Raw genomic sequence first — 14,595 nt, 5'->3', positions numbered from 1 at the left:
ACCAATATGACTGTGGGGTAAAATTCTTTTCTGACCCCAAATATGATGATTGATCTGACCCTGAGTGGAATCCCCTAGACCCACAAGACAGGAACATTCAGGTTTAAATCCCAGCAGGAGCACTGGCACACCCCAGTCAAAATCCCCAGCCTTGGTTACAGCCAATAAATAATGCCTCTGAGGAAGCCTTGACACATGTAGCAGAAAGGAGCAGGAGGGCAAATTCCCTCCTAGCCCCAGGTGGCAACCAGCGAAGTCCAGAAGCATGGAAAGAACCAATTGTAGGCATAGCTATGGTTAGATCAATCCTGACCAGTGACTGTCAGAGGAGGTCACAATCCCTTGATTTGAGGGCGATTTTTACTACAGAACATTGATGGGTCCATTGATGACTTAAGAATCCAATCCTTGAGCCACAGATACGTTTGCAGAAGTTGCAGGTCTTTCCATGTGGGAGAATAGGCTGTAGGTTGGGGTTCCTCTCCTTTTCCTTCTTTCTTTCTCTCTTCTCTGCTTTCTGGGCAAGGCACGTTACCTCAAAACAGACTGCTGCTTGGTTGAAGTTGTGGCACCATTGGAGTTATTTGGTAGTCAGCTCCTCCCAGCTCTTGATGTCAGTGTCTGTTTCATTTGAATCATAGAATCATAGAAAATTAGGGTTGGAAGGGACCTCAGGAGGTCATCTAGCCCAATCCTTTGTTCAAAGCAGGACCACCCTCAACTAGATAATCCCAGCCAAGGCTTTGTCTAGCTGGATCTTAAAAACCTCCAAGTTTGGAGATTCCACACCTTTTCTGGTAACCTAGTTCAGTGCTTTACTACCTTTCCAGTGGGAGAGTTTTTCCTAATATCCAACCTAAACTTTCCTTACTGAAACTTAAGACCATTACTCTTGTGATATACCTTCAAAGTGTCCTCATTGCATTTCCTCTAGCCACCACAAGATCTCAGGTCAATAGTTAAACTGGGAGTAGAGCACTTATTTTGGGAGTTAAGAGTCAGGCACCCACACACAATTTCCAGTGAAGTGAAATCGATGCTTTACTCAATTCGGGTAACATCCACTTCACTGACTGCCTATCTTGCATGCATACCAGCCCAGCCTCTGTCTTCTTTACTATTCATTTCATCCAGGAAGAGCACACACCAACTGCAGAGACTTCCTCAGCCTGACAAAGGGTTTTTAAACCTGAAAGCGTGCTTAAAATTTTTTCCCCCAACTATTTAAGTTGGTCTAATAAAAGATATCAGATTCACCCAAAGAACCTTGTCTGCCTATGTCCTTAGACCAACAAGTGGCAACCATAGAGATGCTCTGGTAGCTGGAGTGTTTCTTTGGAGGACCCAACCTCTGGTTGCCTCAGGGCAGCATGGGGAACATTTTTTTGTTCCCACATGTGCCTGTTGCCCCACCTCAAAGGGGTTTGAGGTGGGGTAAGAGGCACGTGTGCACTTGTGTGGACGTGCCCAATAAGGTCAATGAAGGCCATATACAGAACTTGATGTTGTTCCCAAAACTTTTCTTGGACCTGGAAGGCACCAAAGATCATGTCAATAGGCCCATGGAATGGTTAGAAACCACAATGAGATTTTGACAGGACTTCCTTAGCAAGAGGTAGAAGATGGTTCATGAGGCGGGGTGAGGATTACCGTGATAGATCCCACGCAGAACCTTATCTTCTTTCTTGAAGGTAGTCACAATGTTGACATTCCTCAGGTCACCAAATTCTTCATCGTTCCAAATTTGAAGAATAAATTTGTGGAATCTCAGTACCAGTTCCTCAATATCAGCCTTGTTGATTTCAGTAGGTATGCCATCTGGTCCATCAGCCTTGTTGTTCTTGGCTTCCTTGATGACCTGCCAGACTTGTAGGATAGGGGTGATTAGAAGAGATCCCCCTTCAGGGTGCTGAGGGATGGACTCAGTGGTGGTATCACAGTAGACTCATCATTCAGGAGTGCAATAAAATAGTTGTCCACCCTCTTCTTGAACACCTCCAGTGATGGAGAGTCTACAGCTTCCCTAAGCAGTTTATTCCACAGTTCTAGGAATGGATAAGTTATTCATGAACCCCAATGTAAACTTAGTGTGCTGCAACTTCAAGCCACTGGTCTGCATCTCACTCTGCAGCAAGAGAAAAAAGCTGTTCTCTCTCTCCTTTTTGGTAGCCTCTAATAGGAGGTCAAAAGGCTCCTGTTACTTTAAGGAAAAGGGCTAGGCTGAGCTGGCTCAGATAGGACTGGCAGTTAGGAAACAAATGAGCTGCCACTGAAATAGCTGCCAGAAGACAGCCCAGGGTGCAAGGCAGAGGGAGAAGATGACTAAAGGAAGGTAACTCACCTGGAGTAGAGCTGTAAAATGCAGCAAGGGCAGTCAGGGAGTCAGCCCTGAACAGAAACAAGGGGCTGCAGATCAATGACCTCAGTTCCAGTAGAGAGAGCAGGCAGGTCATCAGGCAGAGGGGAAACTCCTGTGAGTCTGCATAGAGTCACATGAACAGATAGGGCAGAGTTTTCAAAGCCTGTGCCTGAGAGCAAGCAGGTAATCTGACCCTGCTAGTCACAGAGTGAGGAGCTCCTGCCTTGGAAAGCTGCAGCTGGAGACTCTGCTGACTGCTGGATTGCCTGCCAATGTACCAGTAAAACACTGAATGCTTGGTGTAGTGTGGATAGGATCCAAGACAAGCAGATGGGCAGACAGTGGGTTGGCTGGGAGTTTTGTTAGAACCAGAGGGCTTATGTGCTTTGTGTGAGTTTCATTGGTGGTTTGTGGAAGAAACTATGAGAGATGGCTTGGAGGTCCCATTAGTGCCCTAGGGACATGTGATCACTTTGAACCCTACGAGGGAGAGCCTCACGGTGTAGTCAGAGTGCCCAGAGCCTAGAGGAGGATAGATCCTGGAACCTGAGAGGGCAGTGAGTCCAGAGAGGGGCAGAGCCTGGGGCCAAAGGGTCCAGAACCCAAGAAGGCAGTGGGCCCATGGAGTAGAGACAGGGGCCAGGGGCCCAGTGCCTGAGAGGGGTGGAGGCAGGGCCAGGGGTCTGAAGCCTGAGAAGGGATAAGCTAGAGCCAGATAGAGCAAGACTAGGGCTGGAGCCTAGAAGCCTGGTCCAACACAGTGGATCTGAGCTGAGTGGCCCAGTAAGAGAAACAGGGCAGGGGTCAAGTGGGCCAAAGCCCCAACAAGGGAGACTGATTGGACAGGCAACATCTACAAGGCATGGGCATGGTGTAAGGGGTTGTCGGAGCCATGTAATTAGTCCATAAGGCAATAGGTGCCCTGGGTGCATATATGGGCCAAGAGGGAGGGCATCTTACATGAAGACAGGATTTGAGGCTAGCAGGATTCAGAGAAGAGATTCACTGGCAGATGGCAGAGCTGTGGCTAGCTTTAGGACCCTTAGCATCTTCCCTTTAAAAACCCAATCAATTACACCAAGGTATGGCAGGATAAAATTAAAGGTAGGGTACCTTAGAACCAGAGTTGGGCTGATGCCATTTGGACACCAGGGCACATCACAGGTACCCTGGGGCCTCATCCTGTTACACAGCCCTTCAGGCATTTGAAGACTGCTATCACATCACCTCTTAAGCATCTTTTTTGCAGGCTGAACATGGCTAGATCCATCAGCCTTTCCTTGTATTACTTGTTTTCCAAGCCCTTAATCATATTTGTTGCCTACTTATGAATCCTCTCTAACTTTTCCATGTCGATTTTGAAAAGAGGTGCCCAAAACTGCACACAATATTTTGGATGAGGCCTAATCCATGCATCTATTAATACATCTCGAAACCGCATTTGTCTTTTGTGAGCTGCATCACAGAGCAGACTCATAGTAAGTCTGTGATCTACCAAGATTCCCAGATCCTTCCCTGTAGTGCTGCCATTGACAATGTGTAGTGGCTGCATGCGGCCTGAGATCCGCCTTGCACCCCTTGGAAGCACCAGCTGATTTTGCCACTGGCTTGGTGATCGGCCGCTGGGGGACCCACCTCCTGGTTGGCAGTTGGCCGTGGGGGGATCCCCGCATTGGCAATCTGGTTCCCCCCCAGACTCGGCCCATGAGTGATGCCATACAGTTTGGTGTTACCCATTTTGTATTTGTATTTGTGATTATTCTCCCTGAGGTATAGCACCTGGCATTTGTCAGCATTAAGCTTCATCCTGTTAGCATCAGCCCAGTTTTCCAAGTGTTGAGATCCTTTTGAATTGCCCTTCCATCCTCCAGTGTGTTCACAGTCCTTCCCAGTTTCATGTCATCTGCAAATTTGCTCAAGAAGCTTTCTGTGCCAGCAACCAAATCATTAATAAACACTTTGAACAATAGTGGGCCCAGGATGGATCTCTGTGGGACTTCTCTCAAAACATCCTGCCATTCTGACATGGATACACTACCCTTTGCATGTCTAACTGCCCTTTGCTTGTGGCTATTGAGCCAGTTTTCTATCCCTCTTATAGTAGTTTTGTCTAGACTATGTTTCTCCAATTTTGTTATGAGACAGTCATGTGGAACCTTGTCAAAAGCTGTGCTGAAGTCCAGAAACACTATATCCACAGCATTCTTTTCTACCCAAGTAGTGACTTTGTCAAAGAAGGAGATGAAGTTTGTTTGACACAATTTGTTCTTAGTAAATGTATGCAGGGTGCCTCTGACCAACTTTTCCTCCTCAAGATGTTTGCACATGGCCTTCCTCAGGATATGCTCCAGTAACTTCCTGGGTATTGAGGTAAGGCTAACTGGCCTATAGTTACCTAGCTTCTTCTTTTTGCCTTTTTTAAAAAGGGTACTTTCACTGGCCCTTTTCCAGTCCTCTGGTATCTTGCCTATTTCTCATGACTTCATGAAGATCACTGTCAATGGCTCTAAGATTTCCTCTGCCAGTTCCTTCAATATCCTGGGATGAAGTTCATCAAGCCCTGCTGATTTGAATTAATTCAGACCCAGACTTACAGAACTTTTTTTTGTTGTTTTTACTCTCCCTCATATGTTTTTAATATGCAGCTAGGAAAGCTTTCCTTACTTGAAGGGAGTGCCTAAGAAAGCAGTGAGATGGACAATTGTTCTAGAGCAGAGAGAGGGTGAGTGAGCGAGTGAACAAGCAAGCAAGCAAGCAAGCGAGTGAGTGAGTACAGGAACCGGGGCACGATTTGTGAGAAGTTCTCATTTTTCAACAGATGTACTCAGACATTTGCATTTTTTGCATCAGATATTGTTTCTGATATTTGCACCAGAAGTTCACATTTTTCAACAATGTACTCAGATATTCCATGATCCTAGCATCAGATTTTTCCTCAATTGTTTATTTTTTTCTCCTCCAATTAATACATACTTCTGGTGACATCAAATTGTTGCAGCCTTTCCTGGCAGTACTACAAATTGTATTTTTTGTAATTTATTTACTCATATATCTAGCTTACATGTCCCTTTAGCATAGTAAGTCCACCATTTTAAACTTTGCTCTACCTGTTAGCTTTCCATTCCTTTTGGCTTTTCATTTTACTGCTGCATCATTTGGCAATACATTGAATATATTTACAGTGTAGTCATAGACTGAAAGAGAGATATAGCAGTGCTAACTTTAAACTTTACTAAAAGTTACTGGTAACAGGCTATCCCAGGCAGCGGATGTGGCTGCAGTTTGACGTACCCATTGGTTTGTGCACTGGTGTTAAATTTTAAAATAATAAATCTCTCATTTGCTTTCAGGTTGATGGTACATTCATGTTTCTGCTGAAATGATGTTGTTACTCCTATAAAAAAGTCATAGGAGTTCTTGGTTTTATTATTGTCCGCTTTGCCTGTGCTGTGTATACTCTGGTGGTTCTTTCAGAGTAGGGTAATCCCACATTGCATTTCTTGTATCCTTTTCCCTATGTTGGGCATTCTGTTGGCTTTTGCCAGTTGTGCAGCTGCATATGCCTTTCTACCTCAGCACCCTCTTGTGAAACTTTGGATTCTCAATCACCATTCATCTAGGCCAGAAGGAATCTTGAATCTCTGCTGTTTGGCAAATTCTAATTACCTGTCAAGGGTTAATTCTGGGCATGCTAGTAGCCTGGATTTTATGCTTTTGATTGCAGCCACAATCAGATCTCTTATTTAACTCATAAAATTGCAAAATATGCTCTTTGGCTTAAAAAATGGTCCCAAACTCTTTTATAGTCCATGTTGAAATGCACCTTTCATATATTTAATTTTTATGCCAAAGGAAATACTATTCTTATTTCTTCTTAATATGGGTTATGTCTACACAATACAGTACCGTGTCATGTATAGGTATCTCTAAAGAAGTTAGTATGGGCACTGGAAGCAGAACAATAGTTATATTTAGCAGCACTCTGCCTGGGGTAGTTTACATTGTAAGGTGATGAGCAAGGGTAGGCAGAGGTCCAGAAGCCACGTAGGGAATTTTGATCAGTTGGCATAGGCTGGGTCAGCCTCCCTCCCCCTCCCCACCACAAAAACTCACCAAAACTTCCTATGTGGGATGGGGTTGCAGGCAAGTGGGGAGCAGTGTTCAGGAGTGAGATGGGCGGATGAGGCTGGGATCTCTGCCCTGTGATAGAAGTGTGTATGTGGGGGGGGGGGGGGAGGGAGGGCATGTGCACATGTGTGGGGGCAGGGGCTGCCTGGGCTCTAGGTCCTAGGAGCTGGCCAGGGGTGAGGGGAGAGAAGAAGGGGGCAGGGGAATGTGCAGCAGAGCTCTCTCAGGTGATGCAGTCCACAGCTGCTCCTGTGATGTTCTGCATGGGCTGAGCCCCATGCCGGGCAGCTCAGACTGCACTCCGGCCTGTGCCTGCTGGTCCAGCTGCGGCCAGTGCAAACAGCTTCTGGTGAGGCTGCTCCTGGTGTGGCTGCTGTTCAGCTCACTTTGCTTCCAGTGGCAGTTCCTCCTCCTGCTCCTGTTGCACTGCTCCAGTGTGGGAAGAATTTTTAGCTGGGTAGCTTCTGCCCCAGCAGGGCTCCAGCTCCGGCTCCCAGCTGCCTTCCACCCACTTCACTTGCCTGGGGTGGGTGGCTGAGTTCCCCTAGCCTTTGGCACCACAGAATGCAGAATTCAGCTATACATTAGCAAAGTATATACAGTATCCTTATCATAGTAGCAGTTCTACAAACTTAGTCAGACAAAGTTTTGTTACTTTTTTCATCTCATACTTTTTAAAGTAGGACCTTTGTTTGGAATACATGTAGCAGTATCTGAATGGCTATGAGTATAATTTAGCTTTGTTTAGGTGTTTCATAATGGCTAAAAACATGAAAACGCAAAACACACATGCTAACAGCTTTGGCCTTCTCTCTAATAAAATCCATCCATTGCTGCAGTTCCAGTGCAACAAAGGCAATTATTCTGAGTCATGAGCACCAATTATATCTCATTGATTGGATGTATTTTTCTAGATAAGTTGGATTTTGTAGTGGCTTTTTGTGTACTCTGAACACACGGTAATTTGTTGTTAAGACCTTGATTCTATCACTGGGTAAAGGGAGATTGAAAGCAGTAGTGTATAATCTCTCAGAATTCAATTAGACGAAGCCTCTTTCATTCAGATCATTTAGCACAATAACAACAATTAATTCTGGACCAACCTGTTCCCCAACAAGAAGTAACCACAGAGAAGAAAGGGGAAAATGAGTGCAAGAACACAACAAGCTACAAGCTCCATGTCTGTTTAGTGTTCAGGCTTTTGCTTCCCCCTCCCTCTCCTCCTTCTTCCTCTTGGGCATTTGTCCAGGAAGTAGCTCGCAAAAAAATTTTGATGGGACTGGAGAAGCTTTTCACCTTCAGCAATGCACTTGCACAGGACAGTCAAGGACAATAATAAAGGTTTATTTCTAGTTCATGTATGAATTTTGCATAATATTGGCTTAAGTGAAGTATGATAGAGACACCAGGACCAGATGATTAGACCAGAAGGCTTGGGGCAGATATTACACATAACCCAGTTTAAGTGATCAGAAACTGGTTTAAAAATGTAACAGAACAGAGGTTCAGTGCACATAAAACCAGTTTGAAAATGACTGAACCCAGTTTGAGATAAACTTGGTAGAATATAGTATCAGACTTAACTGATTTGGGTCAAACCGGTTTATGCAATGTCTGTCCCAGACCCCTTCCTGGTTTAACTTAAACCAGAGTCTCCCAGCATCCCAGATGCTTTGCAGCACTGAACTGTGCTCTCTGCTCCAGAGCAGGACTGGCCCTGCCCCTCTGCTTCCTAGCTGGAGCTCTGGCAGAGACTGCAGACAAAGTAGGATCTGCCTGGCTTCCACCCTCCCCCGCCCCTCTCACCACTCTACTCAAGCAGGGATTTCCCACCTCCCCTCTCCCACATCACGGACCATAGCCAGCATGTAGTATGCTAGCTAATGCTGAGAGGTGTCTGTGTAAGGCAGGCAGGACAAAGGCAGACAGGGCAGTGTCTGCTTAGGGCTGTTTGGAGCTAATCAACAGGTAGCTGAAAAAAGTTGTTTAAGAAGAGCTTGAACTAATGAGAGAGGCTTTTGTTTTCTTGATGGGGTGCTAAATGCTGTGTTATCAACTCTCTGTGGATCCCTTGCTGGTCAGGAGCAGCAAGGGGGGGAACCCCTTTCTAATCAGAGCATCTTGCCAGGGCCTGGCCATGCCCTGCCCAGCTCAGCACTCTAGAAGGAAAGGGAGAGCTGCTCTAGCACACCTTGTCTTCTAGGCTGAGCCACTGCAGGCATTTGCCTCCATTTTCTCATTCTAGAGGGAATGTCTGTATACCTGCAAACTGGTTTAGCCTAGCCTGGTCAGACTAACCTGCAAAGATTGAATCAATTCAGGCTTAGGCTTTTTGAATATCTGTCCCTAGCTGAAGTATAGTCACAGACCAACTCTTCTTCCATGTAGTCATCCTATGTGAGGAAGGTTGGCACAGCTCTCTCTCTGCGCTGGAACTAAGTTCCACAAATGGGTCAGGGTTCCATGACAGGGGAAGCTAAAGCCATGACTAACTGCCAGTGCTAGAGTAACATACCATGCTCCCTCAGGCTCTGTGAAAAACCCAGCAGAAAACTCACTTAGCCTGAGTTTGCTTTAGAGCTTCTCCTCTACCCAGCACCTATGCAGCATATATCTATTTTTAGCATATTGTTAAACTGGCTTGCACAAATACCTGTGTTGCACGTAGATTGTTTGGACGTGCATATCAAGCATCAACCATGTGCACATGCTTTTTGAAAAGCAGATTGGTGAGTCCTTGCCTTCCTCCGGATCTGTTTTACTAATTTAATTTCAACATGCCTGGTATGTTTTCCTTCATTACAATGGGTAATGTTGGTCAGGACTGTGTAATGATCTCCAGACCTCTCAGGCCTTCAGCTTACCATGGGTCTCATTTTAGTGATGGATTTGTTGTTCAGAGTGATTTTATTGTGTCTGAGAAACCACTTTCAAGACAGCTGCAAAGAGAGAATTCTTGAAATGAAGTTGTAATGCTGTGGGCTTGTAGATATTAAAGGCCAATTTTTTCAAAAGCTCAAATGTATGCAAATCCCTCTTGGGAGCTGCTAGATGCTGAGGCTTTGGAAAATTGTGCCACTTATAAGGATATAGGAGCTTTACTTTAATAATCCACTTTTGAAAATGTTGGCAAGCAGATATATGGTTGTAGGAGAAACAAGCAGGCAGGAGTTGGGGCCTTTAGGGTAGGAGTGCTGCCAGCATGCTACTCCTTTAGTTGGAGACAGAAGCTCTTTAGAGGCCAGAAAAGTCCTTTTGTTCTGTGCTTGTACAGCATTGGGGACAATAGAGTACTGGGCTCTGACTGTGTCTTTGGGGTGCTAAAGTAATAATAAAATTAATCCAGTTAGAAAATGAATATGTTCTGGCCAAAATTTTTAAATTTGTTTCCCCAACAGTAGTCACTCAGGCATCACAACAGTAAACTTTGCTTTTAAGTGTCATTTTCTGCGTTTGGGATTTGTAGCTCTGTGATTGGCAGCTTGCTCCCTATACAATGCAGGAGGAGAGTTAGGTGCCTCAGCTTGGTGTTTTGAACACATCCAGGGCAGGTTTTTTAGGGGTCTAGGGAATTTGGTGGAAACAGCCTGTGCACATGGGCAGGAGTTCATTTCTAGTGCTAAGAATGTCTATGAAATTCCGAGTGCTAAAAAAAGTTTGGGAGGTGGAGCATATGTGTGAATGCTGCATACATTGGTGATGCCCTGGTGAGGGGTGGTGGGGAGGGCACGTGCCCCCCAGATTTCTGCACCTACAGAGTGATGTGGAGCATAGGACTGCAGCCTGGCCAGAGCCAGGGCTTGGCAGCAGTGGAGGTTGGTGGTGGTGACAGCATGATTTCTGTGCCTGGGGCTGCAGGCCAGCCAGATCCAATGCCTGGCAGCAGTAGGACAGTGGCTGTGGCACCGAGTTGTGCCCATTGTGACGACTGTGCAGAGTTGTGCCCCTGCACTGTCAACACTTTCATGTTGCCTATGGCTACATAGGTGAGCTCTCCAGGCAGGGAACACTAGAGGACCGTTCATTCAGTCACACCCCCACTGCCTTTAGAAAAGTCCATTCTTTGATAGCCTTCCCTCCACCCTGTAGTTAGTCATTTGGCACTGCAGTGGCTGAAAAGGAAGCGAAGAACTGCTGTCTTCACATCTTCCACTCCCTGCCCCTTCACCATTCCTGGTCCAGCTGCCCATGCTATATGCAGAGCATGCATCACTAGGTCCTGTCCACATGGCAATTGAAGTGCTTGGGTCAGGGGCTAGTGTGTGGGGTCAGTCCAGTGACCCACAGTCTGTATCATATGGCTCCACGGGCCAGATATGGCCCAGGGGCTGTATGTTTGACACTCCTAGCCTAAAGACTTCTTCATGTGCATGAGGTTAACACTGACTACAATACTTTCAGAACGTTCTTTACTATGATAAAACCAAACATTCTTCTCTTTCAAGAAGCTGATTGGTAAGTCCTTGCTTTGAACATATTTCTACTCCCAAATCAGTCTTCCTAATGTAATTTCAGCATGCTTGACATGTCTGCCTTCATTACAGTTAGTGACCCAGAGCGGTGCATGGAGCAGGGGGAATTCTTTTGTGGCTGGAAGCCCCTTGAGCCTCCAGGAAGGGTTCAGTCTTGGGCACATCTCCTTCCTGCCCTGTATACTGCTCTGAGTCCTCCTGGAGATGTACATGAAGTGGGGGGCATTTGCCTGCAGCTGGAACTATCCTGGGGCTCTATGATGGTTCCTGCCATGGGAGAATTCTCTTCTCTGCCCACCTTGAGATTCAGTTGATTGGTTCCCTTGTCTGGGCAGGGGAGGCATGCAGATGCCTGGGGCTTGAACCCTAGTTTCCAGCCTAGAAAAATGATCCCCTTTGTACAGACCTGTTGACCCGGGTCTGTTCAATAGCTGAGGGGCGCACTGACCTCCACAGCAGGGTCCCCTGGATAGGCTAACAGGGAGCCAATGCTCTTGCTGCCTCTCCCTCAGACTAGTTCTCTTCTGCAAGAATGCCCATGAATGGCTGTGCCCTCTCTTTCTGGGCTGGCAGAAAGGCTTTTCTTTTGGCACAAATGTAACAACTGTCCATTGCCTGTGTCTACATAGTAAACACAGCACCCTCAAGCAGGCTGCTCTGCTTCATTGGGGCTGCCTCCTAGCATGGAGGCAATATAGCCACATCTGTATGATGTTTACATATTTGACTAATTGATCTAGTTAATCAGTAGCTTTAATTAACACTCTTCAAGCAGATATGGTGACAGGAGGCAGACTGCCTGTAGCAGTGCAGTTCATTTTTTGCTTACTATGGGCACGTCCAGATAAGTGTGCACATGCATTTCGTGGTGCCTCAAAGATGTTTGAGGTGCCACAAACCGCATGTGGTGCATGTGCACCCATTTGCTATCTGACACTGGGAGATCTTGGTGTAAAAAAAAAAAAAAGCTGTGAAAAATGGTGCAGCGCATGTGGCAGCGTGAGCTGCCAGAAACAAAATCTGGCCATCCAGAGTCATGTGCTGGCTGCCAGCCAGGCTCTGTGTGGCTGGTTCAGTGCTGCTGCTATCCTGGGAGGCCCCCAGGATCTCAGGTAATCCTTCTGGGGCCAGCACAGCACCTGTAACCCTACTTAAAGCATACAAATTGGTGACTACCGATCTGTTTTTTTTTTTCCAAAATATAGGAAGCCCTCACTATTCATGGGTTTAGCATTCATGGTTTCAAATATTTGTGAATGCCGAACCCACATTTTAAATGCACTTTTTACACTTACAGGAGCTTCTCAGGAGCTCTGCACTTGCTGCTATTGAATTCACAGATTTTGCCGCTTGCGGGGGATAGGAGAATATATCCCCTGAAAATGGTGAGGGCCACCTGTAATACTTCAATTATATATTTTTTTCCACAAATAATGCTGTATCTTATCATTCAGATTTGTAGCTTTTTATCTGACACAGCTAAATGTCCATTACCCAATAATGCCTCTTATAATTCACTGGATTTCATGCCTCTATTAAAATATATATATCATAGGAATAAATCATCAAATAAAGAGAAGAATACCTGGTTTCATCATAGAAACAACTTTCTAAAGGTATTGTGGTCAGTGTTAATCTCTTCCACATAAGGAAGCCTTTTGGCTAGAGGTATCAAACATGTGGCTCGTGGGCCAGATCTGGCCTGTGGAGCCTTATGATCATCCCATGGGTTGCTAGACCAACCTCATGCACTGGCTCTAGCCTGCCCCATGTCCTGTATGTGGTGTGTGGACTAGACCTGGTGCTGTATGTCCTGCATGCAGTGCAGAAGGTCAGTCTGGGCAGCGTGCCGAGTATGGCACCCATGCTGGACGAGCCCTGTGTACTGGCTCTGGTGCTAGTCCACATCAGGCTGTGCTGGAGCCAGCATGCAGATCTAATGCTAACTAGTGACCTAAGAATTGAAGGGAAGCTGGGTGACAGTGACCATGAGTTCGTCACTTTCACTATCCATCACAAAGCTGACAAGTCAACCAACAATGCAGTAGTTCTTGACTTTAGGAAAGCTGCCTTTCATAAGCTCTGGAGGCTTGTTCTTGAGGCCCTGAGAGGCCATGATTTTGCAGGGAGGGGAGTTCATGATGAGTGGTTACTCCTTAAGGAAGTGATCCTAGAAGCACGAGGGGAGTCCATCCCAACCCTCAGGAAAAGTCATAAAAAAGCTCAACAACTCCCTTGTCTCAACAGGGAACTAATGGACCTCCTACATCTAAAAAGAGAGGCTTATAAAGGATTGAAGACAGGAAACACCACTAAGGAGGAGTATTCAGCATTGTTCCACACCTGCAGGGAGTGAACTAGGAAAGCCAAGGCTGCATTTGAACTCCAACTGGCTACATGAATCCCTGCTAAACCAGGTCGGGCAGCTGACTACTGACACCCAGGAAAAAGCCAATCTCCTTAATGATTGCTTTGTGTTGGTTTTTCACCTGCCAAAGGGATCACTCTGCCTAACATGATATGGGATGACCAGCGTGAGGATGAATATATGCCCACCATTATTGTGGATCTTGTGAGGGAGCATCTAGAGAGGCTGGACTCCGACAAATCAGCTAGTCAGGATAGATTGCACCTAAAAGTGCTAAAGGAACTGGCCAATATCATAGTGCAGCCACTGGCAAGGATATTTGAGAATTCATGGTGCTTGGGGGAAGTACTTGGGTGGTGACTTGATGATTTGCTCAGGTCCCTTCTGACCCTACCTACTATGAAGCCATGAAACTATGAAACTACCCAAAGATTGGAAGAGAGCCAATGTGGTGCCCATCTTCAAGAAAGGGAGGAAAGAAGACCTGGGAAACTACAGGTCAATCAGTTTGACCGCAATCCCTGGGAAGATTTTGGAAAAAAATTATCAAAGAAACCATTCTTGACAGGCTAACAGAAGGCAATATTCTGAGGGATAGCCAGCACAGGTTTGTTGTGGGTAGGACTTGCCTGATCAATCTTATTTCCTTCTATGACCAGGTGGTGTATCACCTGGACAAAAAGGAAGAGGTTGATATAATATATTTGGACTTTAAAAAAGCCTTTGACCTGGTGTCCCATGATGCCTTTATGGAAAAATTGGGCAACTGTGGTTTCCACTACTCCACAGTCTGATGGCTGGGGAACTGGCTCCAAGGTTGGACCCAGAAAGTGGTAGTTGATGGAACTGAATCAACATGGCACTCGGTGACTAGTGGTGACCCCCAAGGCTCCGTTCTCAGACCTGTACTCTTTAAAGTCTTCATAAACGATCTGGACACTGGTGTCAGAAGTGGATTGGTTAAGTTCACTGATGACACCAAACTTTGGGGAAGAGTATCCAAACTTGAGGATAGGCTGGTGATCCAGGCTGACCTTGACAGGCTTGCAAGGTGGTTGGATGAAAACCTGATGGCATTCAATATGGAGAAGTGCAAGGTACTCCACCTTGGGGGAAAAAAACCTGCATCACACTTATAGGCTTGGCAATGCTACACTCACTAGCACCATGACCAAAAGAGACCTGGGGGTCATGATGAACACGAGCCACCAGTGCAATACCACAGCTGGCAAAGTGAACAAAACTCTGGCTTGCATCTACCAATTCAT

At 46.0% G+C, this 14,595-nt stretch overlaps 1 long non-coding RNA gene across 1 annotated transcript in view; it reads left to right on the top strand.

Annotated features, from left to right (window-relative positions):
* The first annotated feature begins 2,266 nt into the window (after positions 1–2,266).
* The window catches only part of LOC132250193 (uncharacterized), a 46,130-nt gene continuing 33,801 nt past the window's right edge, over positions 2,267–14,595 (top strand). The window contains exon 1 of the long non-coding RNA XR_009461827.1: positions 2,267–2,332. This is a non-coding gene — a long non-coding RNA (uncharacterized LOC132250193). The remainder of the gene's footprint in view (positions 2,333–14,595) is intronic.

The sequence above is a fragment of the Alligator mississippiensis genome, chromosome 1, assembly GCF_030867095.1.
Source record: "Alligator mississippiensis isolate rAllMis1 chromosome 1, rAllMis1, whole genome shotgun sequence".
Lineage (NCBI taxonomy): Eukaryota > Metazoa > Chordata > Crocodylia > Alligatoridae > Alligator > Alligator mississippiensis.
Note: the sequence above shows the minus strand (reverse complement) of the source record. Positions and strands in the feature narration are given on the sequence as shown.